We start from the raw sequence: 21,550 nt of genomic DNA, 5'->3' as shown, positions 1-21,550 counted from the left end.
GAAAAATTCCAGAAAAATGCTATCCATGCCCAAAGGATCATATTATGATCCTTTATCATGAATGTCTACTCTGAAGTTTATAATTGACAAGTATTCCAGATGATGCCAGGCTGACTTCATTATTGAATTAATTATAAAACAAATTATATAAGAATGTCTGCCCACACTTACATTCTGAGTGCTGATTTAAAATGTTCCAGAATTCCAAACCTTGCTTAACCAGAAGCAGGATGGCAAAAGGCTTGGAGTTAGACAGCCATGGGTTTGAATCCCAGCTTTGCTTCCTACTTGCTTTAATCTCTGTTTTTCCATCAGTAAAAATGGAGCGCTTGGCAGGGTGGCTAGGAGGAGCTACGGAAATGGCATGTATGAGAGCGCCTAGCCTTTAACGGGTCCTCAGGAAACCTGGGCTTCCTTTCCCTAAATTAGGTAGGTGGGAGGAAGAGACAAGTGTAATTTCAAAGTCTGAAATGAAACAGGCTCCCCCCCTCTGGCTGCTGGGCATGCCAAGAGAAGCTGCTCATCAGCAACGCCCTCAGACTAACAGAGAAAAAACACAAAGGAAACGCCAGAGTGAACAAAGAGGAAATGGAAGAGAGAATGAGGATTGTAGCAGGAAGAACATCCACCCTACAAAGGAAAGCCATTTACAAAGCCAAGGAGACAGCTGCCATAGAACCCATTCCTGTCCACAGGCATCAGCCTCCTCCACGGCAGCAAACCCGTCTGGATCCCCATCTTCCCTTTTGCTTCTATTTTAATTCAGCCCAGAGCCTCTTGAAATGAACCCACTAACTGTGCCCAGATGGGTTCTATTCATCATGCTCAAAAGCAAAGTGCTTGCTATCCGTTTCTCCACTTTTAAAACCGAAGGCCTCCGGTAGGTGTGGTTTGGTCATCTATAGTGCTGATCCTTATCAGCCAGCGGAAGCCAGAGCATGTTACCAAGAGGGTGTATGTTTTAACGTATGTTGACAAGAGACTTAATTTTTACCTTTAAAGATAGATATTACAACTTAGAAAGAGCTTTGTCTTTTTAAAATTTAAATGATTTTTTAATTTAAGAGATAACTTCTTTTATGTACTCATTTAGAGAGCTGGGGTTTTTTTCGTTGACAAGAGGTGCTGATTACATTCTCCTCAACATCTTGTTTATAATTAAATTGATCCAGGTCATTTACTCCCCAGTCTTATGTTTTCTCACGTTAAGTGAGATTTAACCAGATGTTCTCTAAACAAAGTCTTTAGTTCTAATGCTAATTCTAAGGTTTCTTGAATCTGGAAGTCAAGAGATGCGTAAATCTAACTGTCATTTTGCTTGAGGAAAGCCAACACAGAATGAAAAATTCCTGGTAGTGTATTTTCTCTTGCCAGATCAGGACGGCTCAATTTTTCAATAACTCTTGAAATGGAGTTTCTATCAGTTATCGCAGGAAACTCCAAACCTAACATAAATCTGTGTGCAAGCTTCTGTGTTTTCCACCTGACCTTTGCATTGCTGATTGTTTAAATATAATAATTATGACTTGTTTTTAAAAAGTTATAAACCTACCCTCTATAACTGCCCCGCTTAAAAACATTATTTTTTTTCCTTCAGCTATGCCTGCAGCCTTCCACAAGATATTTGAAATGTGGATTTATGGCCTCAAAACAAAACAGGAAATAACTCTTCTGTGTATGTTAATCATCTGTCTTCAAGAAGAAAAGTAAATTGTTACTCATGCTTTTCATTCATTCAACAAATATTTATTGAATACGAACATGTGCTGGATAACCATGCTAAATGCTAAAGAGATGATGGTGAGAAAACAAAGCATTCCTGACTCGTGGGGCTCACAATCTAGTGGGACACACAGATATGAACTGAACAGTCACAGATCTCTAACCGTAAGCTCTCCAAAGTACCGGGTGCTATGCAACCTTAGAACTTACATGATTAACTTATCATTCTTCCAGTGACTCCAGCAATCTATATAGTATGCAAAAACATGTATTAGTCTGCAGCATTGTTAAATATTATTAATTTAGTAGATAGTTCCTATGTACAGGGGGTATGCAGATTTTATATATTCAGATGAAAATACAGGGTCCTTCTGACCAGCAGTGCCTGACGGGAGGAGGTAGAAATGATTAAAACTCAAATCTTAAGAAAATGAACGTTCAGTTTTAACTGGAGCTGAGATGGAACTATGGGGCATCCTCTCTTTACTCTCTGTCTTTTCTCCATAAAGAAGATGCCCACTTGGAGAAAAGGAGAGGAACGTACCCCTTCATCTTAGGTTATGTCTCTTTTTGAGGTCCTGTTTCTGCTACTTGCAGAGGCTGAAGCGGCAACGAGAAGAACACGCTGATTCTCCCATGAAATCCCTGACTGGCACTTCCCACTATTTGGAGAAATTCTAGCCTTACAAACTGTCCAAAAAGTAAGTTGCACCCAAGCGCCCAATCGATTATTTTTGTAGATACATACTCTTACATAACTACATCTCAGGGAGTATTGAACTGGTTTCATACTCTCTTTTAAAGAAGGGGAAGTTGGTGGGAAGATGGGAAACGCCCTCAGTTCTCATGCAAAAGAGAAAACACTGGAATGCAAAGTATCAACCCGAACCACAACTATGAAGCCTGCATTGCGATGTTTTCAAGGCGAGGCATTGCTGGGGTAACTGTCACAATATAAATGCCTGAAGTATCTCATTACCAATGAGAACCATGTTCTTTAAGGATGCCTTGGACAACACTTGCTACTTGGCTTGCCATCTAGACCAAGAAATCCCAAGGCTGGAGCCAAGAAAACCCCCAAGGAAATTGTCTCACACAAGCAGCAGAATAGACAGATCCAGGAAGGAGAGGGGAACAGTTAGGAGGAAAACCATATGAGGAAAGAACTTGAGTGCAGCCCAGCTGGAAGCGCGGACTGAGGAGAAGGGGAACCCAGGGGCCAGCCCCCAAGTCACAAAGCCAGGGACATCAACTCTGACTGCCAGACGGAAAGAGCTGCCCTGGCAAACACCACCAAATAACCAGAAAAGATCTTGATTAATATTGAGTAACTGCCCCAATTTCAAGTGCCTTCTCCAAGTAACTCTCTCCAAAAGACTGCCAGAGGAGGGAAAAAATTTTGCTTTTCCAGATCCTTGCAAAAATAATCTGGTATAAGGGGTTTTTTGGGGGGGTGATAGGACTATAGAAAAATTTTACTTTCTAAATTATGTTTCTGTGATATTTGAATTAGGACCTCCCTCACCCCCTAAAAAACACTTCACACTTTTTCTTAGTAGAAAATAAGATTTTAAAAATCAGGTAATGATAATAACAACAAAAATAAACACTAAAAAAAAAAAAATCTTTTTAAAGGAGTTAATCCTGCAATTGTTATTGCAGCTACTAGGTGGGTATAAAATTTTTGAGCGAAATATGAGTTTTTCCAATAACAGAACCAAGTCACCTTGAAAGTGGTAAGCACGAGCAGAAAAGCAGGACAGGACGGCAGAAAGTGTTTGACACAGGAAGTCAAGGACTCAGGGCGCCGCAGCCATTGTTTAGCTGCGTGACCTAGGGCAAGTCCTTTAACTTCTCAGCCTCAGTTTTGTCAACTTTAACATAAACTATCTCACAGGGCTGTTGCAAGAATGGACATAATTCTCTGTCCTCCTTTGACACACTTTCCTCAGACGGCCTCATCCTTGTCCGTGACTCCAGTGACCAACCCCAAGCTAACAGCTCCCGTCCTGACCCCTCTTCCCTCCCGTGTGTCCAAGGCCCAGGTACCTCTAAGCCAACACCTCCCAATGGCACTCATCCCATCTCCCATTCTCAATTCACATCGGTCCTCCCTTCCACCTTCTCATCTCAAATGCAACATCTACTTCAACATGTTCGAGAGACCCTAGAATAATACCAACTGCGAAGCCTACTGCTAAAAACCTGAATAAATGTACAGGCCTCCACCCTCTTGCAGAAGGAAAAAGGCCACTGTTCTAATCAATTATCTCACACCCTTCGCCATCCTCTGAATTGGACAGTGAAGCATTCTTGACGACATCTGGCCCAGAACAGCTTTTTCTCCTCTGTGCCCAGATGTAAAAACCGCCCATCACACTTGTTTTTGGTTGACTTTTTCCACCCAACCCTCTTAAGTGACCTAAGTGCATCCTGTCTACCAGCTGATTTCTATTTCTGAGCCTGGAAACCCATAACTTGGCTCTTCCTCTTTTCCTGACACTACCCCCAATTAGACCTCACCCAAAGTTCTGGTGTGATGTTCCCCAGAAATCCTATTTTCTGATCTCCTCATTCTCAAGATAAGGGGGCAGGTACAGGAACTGATTGGTTTTCCCTCTGCACTGGGCCAGAGAGAGAGAGAGAGAGAGAGAGAGACCCAGGGCCAACAGCCAGCGCCCTGGTGCCGGGTCCCCCCTTCTCTCCATTACACTTGGGCTGCCTTCAAAGACAAGAATTCGTATTGGCTCTGGGGTGAAGCCTGATGCCAAAGGCCTGAAAATACAGTGTTGCTTCAGTTCTCATTCTTCTTCCACTCCACCTCCAGCTCTGTCTTTTGTCTGTCTCCTCTACCTCGCACCTTCACAGAAACATCTGTCCACACTTCCTCCAAAAACTTGCAGGTTTGTCTCTGATCAACATTCACCTTCGTCCCATCAGATAGGAGATTTCTCCCATAACAATAGGCAAATGCTGTTTAAAATGAGTGCCCAGAAATGGGCATCTGCAGTGGACAGAGCCCCAGCTCTGTGTCCTGGAGAGGCTGGGCTGGGGGATGCTGGAGTTATTAGTGAACCAGCCTTTCCGTAAATAACCACACCAAGAGGGGCAATCCAAAAATTGTAAAAAGCGGGAGCACTTTTTTCTTCCAGACAAAATGTTTTTCTACAAGTCAGTGTAAATACTGAGAGGTTAAATCTAACCGGATGCTGAGAAAGAACAACACAAAAGACATTTTCTTATGTTTCCAAAGACCAGTCTTTCTGTTTTGAGTCTAAGTGACTAATGCCTGTAACAGCCTCCTGTTGCAAAGTGCTGATCAGCAGAAAGTCTCATGTTTGGGAATGACAAGGCGTGCGTGTGCATTCCAAGGACTCTTGCAAATTTTGCAGCGCTCAGGAGATGGGGTGGGAGGGAAACAATGTGACAGGCAAGGAGCGTTTGGAAAGGCGTGAGCAGATGAGCAGCCGGCTCACACCCCGGCCCCACGGAGGTGGCGAGGAAGCCCGTTACTGGAAGAGCGAATGAGGCAGCCATGGGGGAGGGCCCCTCATCAGTTCAAAATCCCCCGGCTTCCCAGTGGGTTCCCAAGGAACCCACATCCATTTCAAACACGTCACCTACCTTGCGGAGGAGAAAAACCATCCAAATTCTTGCAGTTGCCCATCTGAGTCATTTTTGTCCCGTCTGCCCTGCCTTTAGAGTGTGGTATATCTTTCAGACAAGCTTTTTCAAAAACAGTGATGAATAGGAGGTCAAAGATAATTAAGGGGCCTACATCAGTTGGAAGTTTTGTTCTCAACTTTTTTATGTACAGTCTGACTCCTCGCATTCACACATCAATTTCTCACTGCTTCCTATCTGAGAAATATTGTGGTTCAGTTCATATATTTCTATTCACTGAATGCATTAATCACCAAAGAATGAAATATAGATGGGACATTTCCTTCCCTATGCAACCATTTCTATCAACAGATACAAATTAGCCACTTCCTTTTTCAAAAGTATTGTTTCTTTCTGTCCCTTTCTGTAAATGGAAGGGGCTTTTAGTTACTGCTATGACCTTGTAATGACAGTCTCTGAGAAAGAAGAAGAAAAAAGCTAAACCAGCGCTCAGGCGGCCATGAACAAAAACACCAGGGATGTTGCTCTCAGCCGCAACCCGACCACTGTCTCCTCCCAAGGCATCTTCTGCTCCTCAGCCAGGCTGATCTAGAATATCTCCGAGTTCAGGGTACATTTCTAGCACCTGAAAATTGAGGGACTACACCAAAAGTGACCAAAGCCACGGTAAAGACATTCTTAGGAAATAAATGCACAAATTAACATTTGATAGCCTTTGATGGCAAATATTACTAAACAATCACGGTGAAAGTACTCAAGCCTTCCTAAGACGAGAGTTGCACCGCATCCTCATTTCAGCCCTGGATGAAACACAATCAGGATGGGATAGAGGCTATTTACATAAATTTGGAGCAAGTCCTACTTCCCTATTGCCATGTGACAAATGACCACAAACTTGGTGGCTGGAACAACACCTGTTCATTAGCGCTTGGTTCCGCAGGCCATGCTGAGTTCTCCTCTGAAAGCTCTGGGGGGTGGGGAGGGGAGGACCCCTTCCCAGCTCATTCAGGTTATTGGCCAAATTCAATTCCTTGCACCTATAGTACTGAGGTCTCTCTCCTTGCTGGCTGCCAGCCAGAGGCTGCCCTCAGCCCCAAAACGTCACCCCCAGCTACTGGCCACATGGCCACCTCATCTTCAATGGCAACAACAGAGAACCCCTGGTGTCCCTCTCACATTTCAAATCTTCTTTAGGAAGAACCTTATTCCTTTTAAGGGACTGATTAGGTCAGATCCAGCCAAGATAATTGTATCTTAAAGTCAACTGTGCCAGAACAAAGCCTGAACAAGGAAGGACTGTCCCATGATATTCACAAATCTGAGTTACGCGGGACGCGTACGCCAGGTGGCGGGGACCTTGAGCCATCTTAGTGTTCTGCCCACCACACAGTTTGCCTTATAACATTCCTACATTCTCCTGTGTAACTTAAGGATAGAATAGAATAATGAGTATTTGCATTTCCCTAACTCAAAACAAAACACAACTAAGACTTTGAGAGGGGAAAAAAAAGGCTGAAATTAGTAAAAGCATAGTAACTGAGATCTCTCAAGTTACCAAGGCATCTCCACACCATTTTGCACCAAATTTGATAAGGCGGCTAAGAGAGTCCCTTTCCCTTTGGAGGAAGCCTTCCAGTAATGAAAAGTAAACTGCAAATATTTAGGTATCTCCTGTGGAACAAGAATTTTAGGCAATGCAAAAGCGTCTTAAGGAATGTAAGCCCTTCTCAGGGAGAAATGTCACTGAGATAAAACAGAAGACCAATGCAAGATGCTTGATGATGAAATATAATACCAAGGTTACCAGGGAGGGACAACGGAGGGCAACAGGGACCAGAGCAAAAGAGTAAGGCTTCCTCAGGGGGAGTCAGACCTGGCCGAGGTCACGCTGCGGTCAGAGGGGTTTGGACAGTTGCAGAGGAGGAATGGGGATGGGGGGCAGGAAGGAGGACAGTCTGCCAAGGGTGGCAGCAGGAAAAGAAAGAGGTCTAAACTTCTGACCTCTTAAGGGCACGGACATCGATGAACTGGGAAAACTGAAGAATAATTAAGAATAGATGATATAAGACTTTAAAACTGGCTCACATTTCAGTTTACTGGAAATATTCCTTAAAGCAAAACCTGACGATGGCACACATGAGCAACGCACAGCTGAACGTCAGCGTGCCCCGGGTCTGTCACTGGGTGTCCCAGGGCTGGGTGAGGAAGGGAGCCGGGAACAGTCACTGCGCAGTCACATCGTGAAAGGGTTTTCTGTTTCCTACTGCCCAGTGCACTTACGAACGTATCTTTGTAGCGGCCCAATGGATCTTGAATATAGAATTGCCTTTTAGCCAATGTTTTAACCCAGATTATGATCCAAATGGTAAGCTATCTGATGCAAACTTCCTTCACAGCATAAAAGAACAAAATGCATATCTTGCAAAGACCCTAACAGACTGACTCCATTAGTTATGGCTACAATGTCTGCCATTCTAATCAAGTTAAAGCTTTCTTATTTCTTCCTCACTCTGTTCTTCTAAAAAAATAGAACCAATTAACCTCTAAGAAAACAAATGCTCCCATTAGCAGAATGGACAACTTCTGCTTTACAGAGGATTAACTGCACACCGCAGAAGCATCCACCTAGCTGTAAGGAGGGTTGTCTCACACATATCGGTGTGCTTAGGAAAGCAGATCCAGGAGACTATCCTTCAATTTTCCTCTATTCTCAAATGTTTCCTACTGATGGATGAGTTTAAATGCTAGCTTTCTTATTTAGATCAGCTAATGCCACATAAACCTCTTCAAATGCTGTCTCAAAAGAATGTTCCCACAGTCCCTTCCATCACCCTCCCCCCCAAAGAGGGGTTTCATTATCATTACTATTGTGGTATTTCTGAATAATCAAGTAGAGCCCAAGCAGGACACTGAGAAGCCTCCACCACATACAACAATCTGTTATAAAATCCCAGTAGCTCTCAAAAATAGATGATAAAATATGTGCAACAAGCAACAGAGGTTACATTTTCATGCATGCTGTTCCCACAAAGCACAGCCTTTTCACTGAGATGGGGTCCGGTTCCCCCTCAATGCTCCTAGATTAACAGATTAAGAGCTGTGGGATATGTGAATGGGAATACGTCTCTGACAACCTTTGTCAGCAGGATTACAGGGAAGCAGGAAGCTGAAATCAAAACTTGAGAGATTATAGCTTGGCAAGAAATCCTTTGTAATTCATGCATTCTGTAGGAAGGAGAAACTGAGAAAGCTAAATGAAACCCAGGGTGAACGAAAGAACAAAATTAGCCAAAGTCTTCGGCAGTGATCCAGGTAGCTGCATTTAACTCTTTCAAAGCCCAAAGGCCCATTAAAATAATTATTATTCACATAGTAAAAAACGAAAGGCAGGAGAAGGATATAAATGATAATTGCATTGGGAAAAACAAGAAGAGCAACTTTGGCCATTTGGATTTGAGAAAAATCCAAACCTCAAGCCCCTCCCACAGAGAGGGGGCCAGGCCATACATCTTACTGTAATCGTGGCTACACAGAGTTAAACCCCTCTGGCCACAATTGCACCAACTGCATATCCTTAGGTTGGTTATTACCAGGAGTGGGGTTTGTACAATGTGGCAACTGCAACCACCAATGTAAAGAAATAAGGCTTGGCAGCTATCCCCAGGGATTCCTGCTGGGTCTGACTTCCTACACACCCCTTAGCCCAGATGTTAATAAATCGGAAGACACTATAACAGCCACAAGTCATCTGGCTGCTTGTTTACAGAAATATTCAAGAAGCAGTCACTGTGAAACCAGGTATATACAGTATAGACAGAGAAATCAGTGAAGTTTCACTCCACATGGACAGTAAAACACTAACAAATGTTCCTCATATTTCACCTCATATTGTGGGATCAAGGTAGAAAGTAAATAAGTATCTTTTAAAAGTATCAATTCAAAGTTGCCTGGGGTACGGAAATAAGGAAGGTTAAAATACTCAGGGCAGGGAAAAGAAGGAACAAGCTCTACCACTTCTTTAGCCAGAGAAATAAAAAGAGAGCGGTCGAACAGTTACCTTGACCAATCGACCAAACAGCAATCACTGAACACGTGTGTCAAAGCCACAGTGCAAAATTCAGTTTAGCAAAAAAAGAACAAGATACTTCAAGACCTGCCCCACTTGGTCTGCCCTTCAAACGTTTCAATACTTGCCTCTTTCCACTACAACCATCACATAAATAATAGTTTACTGGGCACTTCTGTGCCAAGCGCCGTACCTGCACCTTTAAAAAATCCTGCCATTTAATCCTCATAACCCTGTGAAGCAGATACTACTGGCTCCATTTTACAGATGAAGAAACTAAAGCTTAAGGAAATGGCAGAGCCAGCACTAGAACCAGTTCTGCCAGATTCCAAGTCCACTACCACCCTCACCTACAATTGGAAAACTGATTCTCTTCCAAGAACGCTCACCTCTGCAGAGAGGATGCCGCCAGCCTCAACTTCACCTGTCAAATCCTACTCATTCCTAAAATTCCTAGCAAAATGCCGTCTTCTTCATTAAACCTTCCCTGTTTCCTACCATTAAACACCACAGCTCTGGATTTTACAAATATGCACTGTATTGGGGCCGCTTGTCACACCCTGCACCTAGGAGCACACTCAGTCAGGCCCCCAGAAGAACGTCAATTTCCGAAGACAGGAAACTATCGAATGAACTCAAAAAGAGTCTGGAGGCTTTGGCTAGAAATAAATGATAAAGATTTATAAGTCTTAGGGTTTGCAAATGGGAAACACAACTAGGCAAAAGCCCAGAAGTGTTCTGAAGAAGAAAGAAAAGTTAAGAGTTCTTACAGTAAAAATTACATTCCCGAGAATAATCTGTCCTGCATTCTTAGCTCTAGGATTGGTCCAGGGAGGTTATCGGTCAGAGGTCAGGCGGTCAGGATGCTGGATCCAGGTGGCCTGAACACGTGGGTCCTTCTGGGGGCAATCAGAGGGTTACCTGGAGGTTTGATGGACATCCAGGCATTGATGCGGGAATGAAAAGTTCGAAAGTTTACATTCCCAAGCTCGTTAAAAGAACTGGTTCCCCGTACCTCAACCTACTTGATTTCAGTAATTTAGCAGCTTGACTATAGTGACTCCAGATCACTTCTTCACTCTATTCCTCAAACCCTATCTTACTCATCTGACTTTGAACTCTACTTACCACAGTGTCACATGTATGTTTAGGATGCATGAATACAGACTCAGTTTTCTCAGAGTGAAGAGTCTTCCCCTACACCTTTTGTCTTCAGCTGAAGATGATACTTAAGGTGGCAGCTTCAGCTAGTTTAAAGAATTCCTCAGTTTTCCTGGGTCTCTCCCTTGTATGCATGTTATTAAACTTTTGTTTCTCTCTTGTTAATCTTTTATTACAGGGATATCTCAACAGGAACCCAGAAGGATAGAGGGAAAATTATTTTTTGTCCTCTACAGAGCACTAGGCTATACCATATAGTCTAGGTGTATTGTAGGCTATACTCTCTAAATTTGTCTAAGTGAACCCTATGATGTTCACACAACGACGAAATCCCCTAGCAATGCATTTCTCAGAACGCACCTGCCATTAAGCTGTAAATGACTATGTGTCTGTGCATGCTAATTCATTCCAGGCACCACCCTGGGTACTCAGCACTGAACTCGCTTATCTCTCACCACCCCCTCTGAGGTATGTGCTGTCATTATCCCCATTTTATAGTTCAAGGCGACTGAAGCTTGGAAATGGAGCTGCCGAGGGTCACAGAGAGAGTAAGTGTGGTTCAAAGCCAGGCGGGCTGCCTTCAAAGCCCTTGCCACGATATCAGAATGGCCTGAGAGCCTGGGAAAACTACTTCGAGTCAACCTTTTAGAAACCACAGAGTGATAGGTGTGTGTTGGTCACCAGGGGACACCACACGCGAGTGTGTTACACTGCAGGGGTCACCGTCTCCCAGGGTCAGAAATAGCTGGAGAGGTAGCTCTGCCCTGCACGCAGGCCCTAGCCACCATGTAGGGGCACGAAGGGAAGGAAAGAGGATGCTGAGGGCAGTGGGGAATGCAGAAAGCAAGAGGGAAGAGAATCTGGGAAGAGATGCATTTCCACCACCAACTGCCACAGTGGCTTTCTTGTATTTCTCACACAGAAGGAACAAATCTAACCTACAGATTACAGATTAAAGTTGAGTAGCCTACAGCAGCCTCTCGCCTTCTCATGGAAAACCCAAAGATTAGCAAGCCTCCTTTCTTATTTACTCTAGCAAAGCTATAGAAATCAGTTGCAGAGAAAAATCAACCATAGCTCACACAGAGGATGCAAAGAAAACGCATCAGAGATAAAGACAGGGTGCAGTTAGTAGTCCTGACTGCTTAAAACCACAGGACTACCACATCAGGAACGCGCTGCGTCCTCTGCTTCTCACAGACCTCTGAGGAGCAAATCCACACACGACTGTGCCCTCTCCCTGCAAACAAACCCCAAAACTCAATAGCATGGGCTGGAGAGAAAGAAGTTATTTTCTGTACCCCTACCTACCACCATGCACAAAGAACTAGCAAGCCATTTTGATCAACTTAATTATTCTAAAAAGTTTTCTGGGATGAGAGAACATCTCCAAAGTCATTCTCTCATCTTATTTAGAGGAGAAGGCTAAAGAGGTTTATCACCTAGGTATTTAAGTTTAGACTAAATAAAAAGTAAGTATCTGTTGATTTGCTGATAGAACACTATTAGCTACTTTTTCTGAGCCAATATTAAAAAATAAACTTTTTAAAGCTAGTAATATTTTCATCCTCAGTGGAACTAACATTCAGGATTCTAAAGCCTACCCTGAGCAAGGCATTTGCTGGCAATTTCACTTATGTTGTTCCACTTAATGTAATATTTACTTAGACTCCCATCTCTGAAGGCATTTTAATTGCACTCACATTCCTTTACATGTACTTCTCTGTGGCTTGAAATTTGGGACAAATGTTCAAACCATCAGCCATTGTGGCACCAACACAAAATACCTGTTTTTCTTATGTTCTAACAGTCCATGAGGAAATTACAAATAGTTCACTCAGCCAGATGGGAAACATATCCGGGTGTCAGGTCTTTGGGCAATAATATTTCTCTAAGTGCCAACAAGTGGCGAATCATTCTAAAAATCAAACTTCCATAAATTTAAAGTCACATATTATTTAATACCATTTTCTCCTCCTCTAATAAAAATTGATCATTGCTTTCTCGAGCTTTTTCTTATGGTCTAGATTTCTCTCCCACCAAATGTTTTCCTTTTAGAATATTGTACTCTTCCCTCCACTTCATTCCACATTATTGTGTAGCTGGACTAATCCCCCTTAAAGCCAATAAGCACACACTCATATGCAAGGCTCCTTCAGCCTTTACAGTCCATGAATAAACATCCTCCAGGACTTCCTACCCTATTTCTGCTTTAAATGACAGGCATTATCATTTCTCTGGGCTTCAGTTTTACCATCTATAACACAGATGAGGGGAGAGGGCTTGTGGAGAAAAGGTACATCAACAATCTCTGGTTCTTAAATCATAGGATTCTATTACTCACAATGGAGTAAGAGAAGAGAAGTTGCCAGAGCCCACATTAGGGTGCCTATCAGGCTTCAACTGCACTAGAAGTATTCAGTCATCAAAACCAAAGTATAAAATAACTTAAGCCAAGTGAGAAGACACAACAGACAGGGGAACAGGTCCAAATGCAAGTCAAATAATGGGTTACTCTGTCTGAGAAGCACTACTTAGTATAGTTTTAAGACAACAAAACCAGCCTATTATCTAGCAGAAAGCAAAACAACCGACCAGCCCTTAAGGGCCTGGATCACTGTGACAGGGACGGCTTAGAGGGCCAGGAGGTCACTGTCCCCAGACCATTCCCGCACCGAGAACTCGTGATTCTAGCTCCACATTTGAACTTGAAAGTCTCCAATTTTGTTTATTCGTACAACAATGAGAGAATCGCAAGCCGTAGATTCTATGTTGACGAAAGTACAGGAAGTGAAAAATGACTGCGATGGATATAGTAAAAACGTATGTACCCAAACAGGTATTTTTTAGACCTAGAAAGACCCAAGAGCTCCAAATTAAAAAAGCAGACATGATTGGATGAGGGGGGAAAAAAGCAGACTCACAGTTTCCCCCAGTACGAGAACCCAGAGCTCTTTAACTAGGTGTCTATCACATGTCCTTGCCCTGTAAAACAAAAACAAAAACAGAACACCCACATCCCAAACACCCAGCCCAATGAACAGAACTCTAGCAAAAGCTCTGAAGCCCCAGAGCACCCTGCCTGATGGCATCCCTCTCCCTCACGCCCCCCACCAGAGCAAAGACCAGCCTTAAGTTGCTTTAAATCATTAGGTTGTTTTTCTTTAAAGTGTTACCTTACGTACCACGTTTAGCACACAGAGTCCTGATCTCAAAATAACAGAAGTACCCACTTCCTCCTCCATGCCATCTATTCAGAAAGTCAGTGCTCCTCCTAGAGGGAAACGAATGGGGATACAGAGGACGGAGAGCTCCTGGAAAGGAGCTGCAGCGTGGTCAGAGGTTCCCTAGGACCTCCCCGGGAAGCTTTCCCAACCACGTATCTGTGAGGCTGGCTCTGTCTCATGTACTTCCACCAAAACAACACATTGCAGCAGAGTGAATGAGAAGCAGATCCGAAGACCCAGCTGTCTTCTATTAAGTCAGACATGAAAAAGATTCACAAAATTGTAAAACAATGCATATTTCTCTAATGTTTTGTTTTGAAACATTATTATTTTATTGCATAGAACTACTCCTTATGCTAACATGTAATGAGATTATTCTTCTTAAAGAATTCATGATAAAATATGTTCTTAAACTTAAAACAATAACAGAAGTGGACATGTGACAACGAAACCCACAGGAATGGGTAAGTACTTTGTGGACTAACCAAAAACCTCCCAAACTGACCCTGTCACGGGAAGCACTTGGGGTTGGCAGAGGGGGAGTTCCGATGGGGTTGTGCGTTGTCTGTAGGGTGTTGGTTATTCTTCAGTCCACAGGCTGGAGGGGTGCACACACAAGCAACCTATGCTGTGTTCCGTGGGCTTTACGAGGGCTCACACTGTTTGCAAAAGGAGTTTCCCTTTTTTTTGAAAAAGTGAAAAGGGATATTTCACTGTAAATATCCAACCGCACTGAGGTCCTAAGTTAAGCTTGATTCACTCCATCTGCAGCCCGGCTCCAAAATTGTTAAGATTTTCATCACCACGAGTTAGTGACCATGGTCCTAAAACAACGAGATAAGAGACTGGAAGGGGAATGTGGGGGTTCAAACCACCCATCTAGAACGCCTCTGTTGTCCTGTCCCTGGGTTTGTAGTAACAGCAAAAGTTGGGGAAGTCCTGACCGGTGTGGCTCAGTTGGTTGGGAGTCACCTCACAAAGCGAAAGGCCGCTGGTTAGATTCTTGGTCAGGGCACATGCCCAGGTTGTGAGTTTCGTCCAGGCAGGTGCACTTGTGAGAGGTAACAGATCGACATTTCTCTCCTTCTCTTTCTCCCTCCCTTCCCCTCTCTCTAAAAATAAATAAATACAATCTCAGAAGTAAAGAGTCAGGGGATTTGCCTCCCGTTCTGAGTTTGTGGGCCAAAAGCAGGTCACTGACTCTGCTGGGTTCTCAGCTTCCTTCTCTGTAAAATGAAAGCACTGGGTGAGACGATTGCTTTAAAAGTCCTTCCTTCTTGAAGATCTATGAAAACCCCAAACAACAGGAACCTCAAGTGGTGTTCATTGGCCTCCACAGCATCTGGTGCAGAGTACAAGTGTTTCCATGAGTTACTGCGCTGTAAACAGTCAACAAGTAGCTAAGGAGTCACTGCGTAGAGGAAGAGGGCAGCAGGCAAAAGAAGGAGGAGGAGTGAGCACAGGACATCCAGGATGTTTTAGTCCAGATTTCAACCGCTGTGGCAGGACGTATGAGCACCATGGATACTAAAAGAGCAAGAACCGAATCCTTTTGGTTTAAATGAGGGAACTGCATCTGAATGATCAAAAGGAGGTGGCCGTGGTGGAAAAGGACAGACCAAATGCCAGGCACAGCATCCCTGAGGCTCCAAGAGTCCCTGCTTCTTCACAGACCACAGAAATACCTTTATCTAGAAGGGCAGGTAACCGTGATAACAATTCACCAAACCTGTCAGAGGTAAGGGCATAAAGATGTCCATGAGGTACCCTGAATTAGGGCCAGGGCCACCAGTCTGCAAACAGCGGCTTACTGCTTTAGATCTATAAAACTAGCTAACATTCATACGGTTCTTCTTACGTGCCAGGCACCATTCTAAGTGTTTCACACGCATTAAAGTTTACATCCTCACAACCTGGTAAGACAGGTATTATTATCCTCTTTTTACAGATGTAGAAATTAAGTCACAGAGTTATAAACTTGCACACGTTCTCATGGTCAGCTAAGGAACAAAAGCTGGGTATTTAAGCCTACTTTAACACTGAAATTCTATCAGGGATTCACCTCAGCATTTCTCCCATATAATCAAATTTTAGTTTCTGTCCTGCCTGTCTGATATGTGTCATGTGCTCACTAAAGTGGAAGGTTATGTTTGGGATGGTCTGATAAACTACCTGCTGAGCTGGGGATCGCACTGTTGACGCGGAAGCCGTAGGGAGATGGCTGTGCTCTGAGCATCAGCAAGCAGCTGCTTCCTTCATGTGTGCTCTGTGCGGCCACCTCACACACGTCTCCTGTACACACACTGGCAGGGTCCAGCCCACGCCCTGCACCACAGCAACATGCAGGCTAACCTGCGACCTGCCAGAGGGAAGGGCTCCTAGAGAGCAAGGCCAGAGCTCGGAAGGATAGACTGACTCGTTCTTTACGCTGGAAGAAGGAAGCAAAGCCAGAGTGGAAAAGCAACGACCCCAGGAGGGAAGGGGTTTGATGTTTTTTTTTAAGAGTTTCAAATGTGAAGTCTTGTAGAAATGTCTCACTTCCAGTAGGAGCACGTAACTCAGGGCATGCCCTCAGAGGCTTCCCAGAGCCTCATTTTAATGCATAATGGGCACAATTACTGACTTCAAGGACTCATCATCACTCACAATCATCGTAAGTCACAAATACTTTTTATTTTCAAAAATGTGGAACAATCACATTCAGAAAGAACTGAATTCAAATCCTGGTGCCATTTACTTACCATCTGTGAGACTTGGGGCAAGTAATTTAACCTTCCTAGACCTGTTTCCTTATCTGTAAAAATAGCATAATAAGAGCACCTACTCATAAATTTATTGACAAAATAATGCATATAAAGCACTCAGGTACAGTACCTGCTGTAGAGTAAGTGTTCAATATTACTTATTGTTATCAATAAGAGAAGATTACTTTGATTGATGAGCCTGGAGATAATCCAACTGAGTTAAAATGGGATCGCTTAAAATGGGGTCTCTCGCCCAAAACAATCAACTTCTAACTCTATTAAAGGCCCTATTGCTAATTCAAGGGCTCCCTTGTTTGTCTTCCATCTAGCACAGCGTGTACTCAAATGCTAATTACAAGTTAGGTGTTAATTATCTTATAAATAAATGTTTCTTCAGATCACAAAGAATTAAATGCTGGTCTCTCTCTAAAGGACTAGATGTTTGAGCACTGTTCCTTTTCACGTCCTGGGTTGCGAGCTCTTCCCTTTCGGTCTCCACTTTGAGTTGTTTCAAAATTTATTAGTCAGGACACCTCCTCCCACAGGAGCAATGGACTCTGTTTCTTAACAGTCGCTACATTCTTGTCTCCACTAAATCAGTAAGCAAATGACAAACCACTTGTAAAACAACTACATGAACTTCAGTAAAGAATGAACTACTTTTTAAAAAGAGACACCAACCAAAAAGAAGATGGCACATTTAAAACGTCTCCATAACAAGATACCAGAAACAAAAGTAATGCTACATGGCGGGCGGGGTGAAAATTATTTCTGTACAAGCTAGAAAGAAATAGTCCAATTGGGGGGTAGAAGAGGGAAAGCAGGGATATGAGTAGGTTATTTACAGAGGAAAAAAATACAAATGGCCAATAATCATATGAAAAAATGTCCAATCTCGCTATAATCATAGTAAGTTGGAGAGCATAACCACATAGAGGTTATTGAACCTTGGGGAGCAATTGGCCACTACTTTAGAATTACTTCAGAAAAGTAATTTTCCTTTTACATTTTAAAAGGCCTATTTTTTAAAAGATTTTATGTATTTACTTTTAAAGAGGAGGGAAGGGAGGGAGAAAGAGAGGAAGAGAAAGAGCAGCGTGTGAGAGATCGTAGGTCTCGCGCGTCCCCAAACAGGGACCTGGCCTGCAGCCCAGGACTGTGCTCTGACTGAGGATCGAACCAACGACCTTTCAGTTCGCAGGCTGACATTCAACCCAGTGAGCCACACCGGCCATGGATAAAAGGCCTATTTTTTTAAAGAACCAGGTGAAGCTGGACAGAAATAGTCACTGTGACAACCACTTAACATTTTATACCCAGACGCTCACAGGCTCATTCCGAATCTATAACGACCCCACAACAACATGCCTCTCGCCAAGAATCTCCTCCATCCCTCTCCAGAAGAGAAGAGGAAACACAAGAGGCACCCGAAGCAGAGCCGCAATTCCGACTTCATGGGTGGGAAATGCCCAAGATGCTAGAAGACCACCACCGTCTTTGCGCAAGCAGTCGTTTTGTGTGCTGGCTGCTCCACCATCCCGTCTGCCCACAGGAGGAATTGCAAGGCTTCCAGAAGGACACACTTTCAGAAGGAAGCAGCTCCAAAAGCACCCTAAATCAAGATGAGCAGGGAGCCATCCCAATAAACACATTTTGGATTAAAAAAGTAAAAAGAAAGATGAGCAGTGTGTCACTGCATAGCCCGCAACTTGTGTCCATTTCAAGGTAGTTTTCTTTTCCCCAATTTCCCAAGCAAATACTAGCCTTGTAAGAAGCTCATAAAAGTCTTGGCATATCCGCTAAGTGTTGTGCTACACCCAGCCAGGATTCAAAGATCATAGTTAAGAAGTATTTAGCTAAAACACCCACTATAACATTCTGTTCCACAACAATGAATATAATGACTTAAATTTCAAAAATAATGGGTGCCACCTTTCACCAGCATGCACCTCAGACAGGTCCTCATGAACTGATAGTGCCGTTTTAAAATTTAATATGTAAATACCAGTATCTTAAGTAATAGACTTGAAAAAAATCTCTGTAATTAATCCAAACTATAAAGCAGTGTAGAATAGTATCATAACCATTGGCTACAAGTCAGTCAGGAGTAAAAGTTTCAGCTTTGCTACTTTTGAGCTGAATGACTCTGGGACAGGTTTCTTCTAAGTCTATTTATCTTGAGTTGTAAAGTGAGGATAGTATATATTATTATCGGTCGGTTACAGTTTCAACTCAGATTATAGAAAGCCCCTGGTGTAGTCTTACCAACATTAAGTAATTTCAAAATAGATAATATTTAAAATGTATTTATCAATTCCATGTCAATTCTGCTAGTCATTTAAGTATGTTCATATAAGACATACATATAGATATCATATATAAACTTCTAAAATGTAAATACTTTGTCTTCCCCTTATATCTTCACTTCCACAAGATGCAGACATCTTTGAATAACCACTTCTCACACTATTATTTCTAGAACGTTCAGCAGGCATGTTGACAGCTCTCTGGAAAGTAATAAGTAATGAAAATGAAAATTCTGAAAGCAGCCCATTAATTTTCACACAGAATAGTTTCAAGAGCCATTACTATACATATACAAATAGGAAGAATAAGCAAAGGGTAGGGCCCTGAATGAAGCGTTAGAAAAAACTACCTACCTATTAACATCTACTGAGGCTGCTTTACCCAGTCACCGCAGTATTTCTGACAGAGAGGACTAAATTATATTATGCAGTGTCAACTCCAATTGGTATGGCCTGAACAACCCAGGGCTGAGACAAGAAACAGGTGAAATTAAAATTAAAGTCTTCAGGTCCTGGATGGGTAGCTCAGTTGGTTAGAGCATTGCCTCAATATGCCAAGGTTAAGGGTTTGATTTCCAGTCAGGGTACATACAAGAATCAACCAATGAATGCATAAAGAAGTAGAACAATAAATTGATGTTTTTCTCTCTCCCTCTTCCACCCTCTTTCTCTCTTCCTTTCTCACTTTCTCACTTTCTCTAAAATCAATAAAATAACTTTAAAAAAGAAAATTAACATCTTAAGCCCACTACATTTGTGGCCACTTTTCAGCCCTCCAGAGCTCCCTTTGTCATGTGTTTCAACAATTAAATAATAATAATAACTAGATTTCCTTTGAGGATGTTATGCCCCAGTATTGTTATTCTAGTTAAGTCTTTTTACTTAGGCAAAAACCAGGGCCTGCTATTGCATGGCTATTTTTGAGGCATTTATTGAGGAGCTCCTTTAGGTCAAGAACGACTCTTCGCTGAATTTAAGACACAACAATGAGTAAGGCATGAAAACTATTATGGTACAAGAAGGTATCTGCTAATTAAAGGAGCCTAAGACAAACGGGAATTCAGAAAACTAGTCCTCCTCACTGCCTTGGTGAGGGCAAAACTAAGAGGCCTGGAGAGTCTTGAAGGGTGAGTGAGAAGCTGAACAGATGCAGGGAGTGAGAAGAGGCCAGGAGAAAAGCACCGACCTGCTGCCAAGACAGAGTGTGAAAGGGGGCGGTGCACAGGCCCCAGGCAGCACAAAGGGGTCCTGGGAAGAAAGGTGTTAAGTCAGGGAAGGACCTGCAGGCAGTTCTGGGCAGGGGAGCTTTCATCCTGAAGAGAACCGGGTATGGAAGGGCCTTTTTGCAGAAATAAATTAAGGGAGGGACTGATTTCAGCCTCTCCAATACCTTTTTTCTTTTGGAAAAACTTCTTTCCGAATAAAAAGGCCCTTGAGTTCTACAGGTTGTAAACAAATATGAAATGCTTTTCAAGAACTAGAGTAAGCACTCGAATTTTTAACTAATAGTCAAAAGGGGTCAGAAATGTCAGAATTTCTAACTAACCCTCTGGTTCCAAGTAGTACAGACAAATCTCTTTGCCAAGCTGCTGTTGGTGATGGCCCTTCAGTTGTATGTATTCAGCTGTGGTGCACTCTGATCTTTATGGACCATGTAGTTGGTAGAGTTTGGTTTTCTCCTATAGATTGGATTTTAGGTGGATTTTTTTCCTAATTTCTTAAGAAAAATGAGCATGCATACTTTTACTATGAGCTCCCTTGATAGCTAAAATAAAAAGATTTATTTTATTTGGTTAGGGGTCTGAAATTGGATTCAGAAGTCAAAACATCTCTCAAATAAATTTTTCCCGATCAGAGTTCAGCTCAAATGTCTTTTAGTTTATACTTACATTTTAATCTCCAAAATATGAAAATGGCACTTCTACAGAAGCTGGCTTGACAAGGCCCATATTGAGTGGATTCAATTCAGAAAATGAGCAGAAGAAAAGGTCTAAAGTTTACAACATTGCTTTCCGTGGGTCCACCCGCAACTCCCCCGCCTGCCCCCACCATCGCCAGTGCCAAATCAGAGTTAGGATTCAATTACAATAACAGGGCAATGTTTTTATGAGTCTCAGATACTCAACAAGAGGTGTAATATTAATATAACTGCATATTAAAGTACTGTGCATTGAGCAAGACTTCCATTCTAACTTGCTTCTGTTGGCCTGAAAAATTAGAAACCAATCCAGCATCTGACTTGAGCTGGGTAGTCTTTTCTTCAAGGCAAGGGAGGCTTTTCAAGCCAAACATAACATGTGGAAGGAAGATTGTTCCACGTGTGCACATGAAGCTTTCAATTCCCCATTTCTTACTAAAAATGCTCCAATATACAACAGTGTTTGAGCAGGAGAAACTGAGAAGGGCTGACTGATCGATGGCCATGAAAATGCCAAGGGTGTCTTTAAAAGAGTAGAAAGATACCCCAACACTCCTCGCTACACTTTTGCTCAAGCTACTATTTTGAATCATATGAAACTACCACTTTTGTAGTTCAGAAACAACTAAAATCAACTACTTTATATGATTGAACCTACCAGCAGGAAATACTGCAGAATTAAAGGTAATTTCGCCAATCTAACCGGATTAACTGGACAATCTAACTGGATTTTTTGCATCTTAAACCATTATGAAGATTAGGCTTTTGAACCAATCTCACCC

At 42.6% G+C, this 21,550-nt stretch overlaps 1 protein-coding gene and 1 pseudogene across 6 annotated transcripts in view; one reads left to right on the top strand and one right to left on the bottom strand.

Moving 5' to 3' along the window:
- The window catches only part of SEPTIN11 (septin 11), an 87,383-nt gene that overhangs the window by 47,650 nt on the left and 18,183 nt on the right, over window positions 1–21,550 (bottom strand). The window lies entirely within an intron of this gene.
- Window positions 17,909–18,170, top strand: LOC129087327 (40S ribosomal protein S27-like; annotated as a pseudogene).

The sequence above is a fragment of the Pteronotus mesoamericanus genome, unplaced genomic scaffold (assembly GCF_021234165.1).
Source record: "Pteronotus mesoamericanus isolate MK-2021 breed Mesoamerican mustached bat unplaced genomic scaffold, CSHL_Meso_final contig_130, whole genome shotgun sequence".
Classification (NCBI taxonomy): Eukaryota; Metazoa; Chordata; class Mammalia; order Chiroptera; family Mormoopidae; genus Pteronotus; species Pteronotus mesoamericanus.
The sequence above is the reverse complement of the archived record's forward strand: the minus strand, read 5'-3'. Positions and strand labels throughout refer to the sequence as shown.